Source organism: Etheostoma spectabile, chromosome 15, assembly GCF_008692095.1.
Source record: "Etheostoma spectabile isolate EspeVRDwgs_2016 chromosome 15, UIUC_Espe_1.0, whole genome shotgun sequence".
Taxonomy (NCBI): Eukaryota; Metazoa; Chordata; class Actinopteri; order Perciformes; family Percidae; genus Etheostoma; species Etheostoma spectabile.
The window spans coordinates 1695527-1700651 of NC_045747.1; positions in this window are offsets into that span (position 1 = coordinate 1695527).

Sequence of the window (5125 nt, forward strand, 5' to 3'; positions counted from 1 at the left end):
ATTCCAGATCGGCCCATCTGAGCTTTCCTTTTCTCAGGATACCCAGGGCTCGGTTCACACCTATTGCCATTTCTATCCACCTGGGGGACCATAGGCAGGCTGGAGGAACTTTCACACCTCATAAAGTAAAGTTTTCATGCCATGGGACCTTTAATGTGAAATGCTGTTTGAATTTCCAAGACAGAAACTTATTCCTGCCCCGGCTCTGTTGTGCCGGTTAAGACTCCATCTCAACATCTGTCGGTGATCCCGCAAAAAGCTAATTTTTTCGTTTTCATTGAGGCTTCTGGGAAATGCATGTAGTTGCCTTAATTTATAAGATGAAGGTGAATAAACCCGTGAAACAGGGAAGTATCGTCATGTAATCCACTGATTTCAACAATGCAACTGCATTCTAAATACCACCTATTTAAATTGTAACTGTAACGGAATACAGCTAGTCATAATCTGTATTATGAATACATAACGCCGGCACATGTATTCTGTTTCTCCCCAACACTGTCCCTGGACGACCTGCGAGGTCTGGATGCTTCATAATGTAGCAGCCATCCGATGCTTAATAAACCAACAGCAGCAAAACTGAAAGAGTACAAAGGTACAAAAGAAGTTTCAAGGGGTTTCAGCGGGGGGTCATGTTGTGTGGGGGTCTGATGAATCATGGAGTCAAGGATCTCAGCGACATATTGGGATCAAATTCAAATCATGCCTATTGCAGAATGTGAAGTGGAGGAGAGTGATTGCCCCAAATTTAGCCAATTTAGTTTGGTTTGAGGGTCCCCTTGGGGACCCTCCACAGCTCATGCCCTGCCCCCCGCCCGCCCCCCCCCCCCCACACACACACACACCACCTCTCCCCTCTCTCTTCTTCTACTCTCACCCCCCTTCTCCTGTAGTCCATTAAATTTGATGGCGCCATCTCGTCATCTCTGCTTTGTCCTTGTGACTCGTGACGGTTCCTCTGTGCTTTATCACTCCACTCTCCCTTGGGGGTCCGTCCTCTCCTGTCCGGTGATCTATGTTTCACTCACATGGGGGAGGCATGCACGACACGTAAAGAGACAACAATGTGCATGCAGTACGATCCTGCATTGCATCACACAGACGTCACACACATTTACACAGGTATGCTGGAGATGCAACATAATTGCACGTCAGATAACAAGTCTGCATAATGTTTTATTATAATATATATATATATATATGTATATATATGCCTTTTCTCTATCACATTATGATTCAGATGTCATTATTTATGTGAAGGAAATTATAACAGGTTTTTGGGGTAGATTGCACTGGCCAGTTTAGTTTATTGGGGGGGGGGGCGCGTATGTATCGTATTGTCACAAACTCTACATTGTGCTTTGGACTGTTTTTAAAGGAGACATTTGAGACCAGATTCTGCCCATGTAATGAGCCCTTCACGTGGTAGAGTCCACCGAGGACCTGTATGTGATCACAAAGAAAAGAAAATGCACTTCACACACCTCCACATGCTCGTCACTCACAGTCACCAGCTTTCACACACCCCTCGTGATGCAACAGTGACCTTAGACACTGGATCTCTGCAGTCTTACTGTTCATTTAAAGAGCCACTGTTCGGCAATAAGGTAATATTATATAGATGCATAAAAACATATGTGTGGATCACACAGATGTTATCTTTATATCTTTATAGGAACAAAACATGAGCACTATTAAAATGCATGTTAACAGTGTGTAGTATTGACACTAATAGCACCACTAATGATTGTAAGTAACCTAACAGTTTTTGGGCTACTACTACAATTATTTCTGCTTATGGTAGACTAGAAGTGTTAATACTGATATAATATTATGTGATTTGATATGATCAAAACTCAATTAATTGGTTGAGCAGCGTTGTACAACACCATTCATTCCCAAGTACATCCTGTGCTCCCACAGCATCAGACAAATACATCGTCCTTTGAAGAAATCTGTTCCAGGTACAACTTCAAGTTAATGTACGCCTGCGAAACTTTAACTCTGAGATAAAGGAGGGAGAGACCACATGTGTATGCATTTGTGCAAGAAGGGCTTGATAAAGAAAGAGAGAAAACGCTGGCTGCTGTTGCCGAGGTAACCATTTCCCTGGCCTCTCCTCCTTAACCCATTCTCCCTGGCACTTTCTTTTCACCTTCTGTCTCTCACTTGTTGATGTCCTATCACTCCATCTGTCCGTCTTTTTATCTCTCTCTCTCTCTCTCTCTTTCAAAATCCATTCGTCTCATCTTGATTATTCATCTTCCCGTCGGCACACATGTGCTTTGTTAACACTGAATCATTCTGTGCTTGAGAACAGTAACAATTTGTGCTAAACTGTGTTAAATATCAGGAAGTCATTGTTTCACGGTATGTGTTATTGATAATTTGAAAACTTTAACAACAACATGACTGCTTTAATGCAGCAAAGTGTGGTTAAGTACCCTGGAGGAATACATGCGGGCAATGCTGTGCGGTCATTTTAAGTGATGTGAATGTTATATTTGAATAAATGAATGATTTCCTGTGTGCTCAGAAGGTATAAACCTCCTGCTAGTGGTCAGAAATTAAGTTGAAGGAGACACAAGCTGTCAGTTGGAAATAGTTTGACATTTTGGTTAATATGTGTATTTGCTTACTCACCAAGTTAGATGACAAGATTGAAATCACTCTCATGTCTGTAGGCTACTGTACAAATGAAGCTAGCGTAACGCAGCAGCAGCATGTTAGCTTAGCTTAGCACAAAGACGAGAAACTGGTTGAAAAAGCTAGCCTGGCTATTTTCAAAGACAACTATATCCGCCTACCAGCACCTCTTAAGTTCACAAATTAATGCAAGCAAAATTACAATATGTAGTTGTTTTTACGTTGAGTTATGTGCTAGGCTTTTTCTTAGCTGGGACGAGTTACTTCCTGGAGTCTACACTGATTGCCTCACAACCAGTTTACAACCTGTCTCACCTTAGAAATAGTCTGGCACATTATAACCCCTGTAAATTGTCATGCCCTCGCGCTGGGACTGCACGGCGTATGAGGCGCGTCCCCCCGGGTGGCGGATGGGGGGGTTACACCGTATGGTGTCGTGGACCAACGCGGTCTAAGGGAAGGACACCCTGACAGAAAACCACTGGCCCTCCAAGCTTTGGGGTTGGGCAGAAGGCTAACAACCTACTCCCGGAAAACAAGCCTGTTACAGAAACAACGGACATCACATTGCAAGAGAGGCCGCCCAAAAACAACTTGGCGGTGAATGGTGGAACTGGAACGTAACGGTGCATGCTGGAAATCGTGGAACACAGCACGACGTGCAGCTGCAAACCGAACCCAGGGGAGGAATGATGTCCAAGCCTTGTGTGCCTCCTGGCACGGAGAGAATTAACTTAACTTAAATTGTCATGCTGTCTCTGTGCTAAAATAAGATAAGCTAAGCTAACAGGCTGTAACTGGCTGGCTGTAGCTTTATGTTTAGTGTACAAACATGAGTGTGATATTAATATTTTCATCGAACTGTAGGCAAGAAAGTGAATGAGTGTATTTTACCGAAATCACAAACTATTCCTTGAAAGTAGGCATTGTCCTTATTGCAACCCAGTTCTAATCCTGAATTTGCAAACTTCAGGCAAAGTTAAATCAAACTGAAATTCACAAATGAATTAAAGTTCTCTCCTGTGTAACCAGGGGTGTAGTGCAATTTATTTAAAGGTGCTCTAAGTGATGTCACATGTGTTTTTATTGCTGTCGGGATTTAAAGACTATTTCCAACAGCATATAAAACAGCTTATAATTGTACAATATAGTTACCAACCCTGCCTTTAAGTATTGGGACGCACCTATGATTGTGAAAGTTGTGTAACCCCTGTTCCTAAGGTGGAAAGATTGCATATATTAGTTAAGATAACTATAAAATGAAAGGATGTTTTGCCGACTTTTCATCTGAACTAGATACCAGCCAGCTATAGACTGAGAAAAAATGATTTAATTCATATAGTGCCACTCAAAGGCAGCAACCTGCAACTTTTAAAATGGAAAGTTTAAATCTACACACCTTGTATGTGAAGATGACTACTCTGACCATTCCATTTGATTTTATTGTCTCTCTTGCATGACGTACGTGTAAGTGATGATTGTATTTTCAAGCACTTGGAAAAAAAAAAGAATTTCAACCAGATTATGCAAATGGTAAATACTGTAATTCCTTCCTTAGAAAAAATAAAAGTGATAGGTCCTTGTTCCGTTGCACTCTGGCAGAACTATGCCTCTGTGTGTAACCATTTGATATAATGGACGTCTGCCAGTGCAAAATATGACATTTAGAGGTCAGAAAAAAACCTGTGCCAATTTCAACTCTTGCCAATTTCCAGTATTTACTCGGTTGCTCTTGGAATCCGGCATCATGACAAACGCTTCCATCCCCATGAGCCACAGTCGTGTGTTTGATGAACAAATGCAGTCTCCTAACACTGCATACATCGTGGATGCTGGTGTGTGAAATGAGTGGCTGATGTTCAATGCCTACACGATTTATATACTTTATTTGATTATACATTACAAGTCAAATTTTATTAATTATGAAAACAGATTAGCACATTGACTGAATTATACAATTCTAAGGGTACAATCATTTTTCAAATAAACATGCTTCACATAAACATGCTATAGTGGCTGAACAGTACACATACTTCCATTCACACACACACAGACACACACACACACACACACACACAGACACACACACACACACACACACACACACACACACACACGTGTGTGCGTAGCTGATCATTTGTCCATCATGTGACATCACCACGTGTCACATATGCCTTAAATTATACCAAATGTGGGAATTAAGTCAAATTATTATTATTAGCATAATAATAATAGCATTATTAGTATCTAACAAACAATATTACTGTAAATAATCTACTCTACATTTCATCGCTGCCTCAGATACATTTCCCCTTAGGTTTTTTTTGACATGACATATCCTGTTGCTAGGTAACTGTTAATTGTTAAATGCAGGTACTTCATAAAGAGTAGAAAGAGAAGAGGGTAGAAAAAAGGTAGGAGGGAGAGCTGACACTGGTGCGACAGACAGAAAGACAGACAGACACAGACACAGACACAC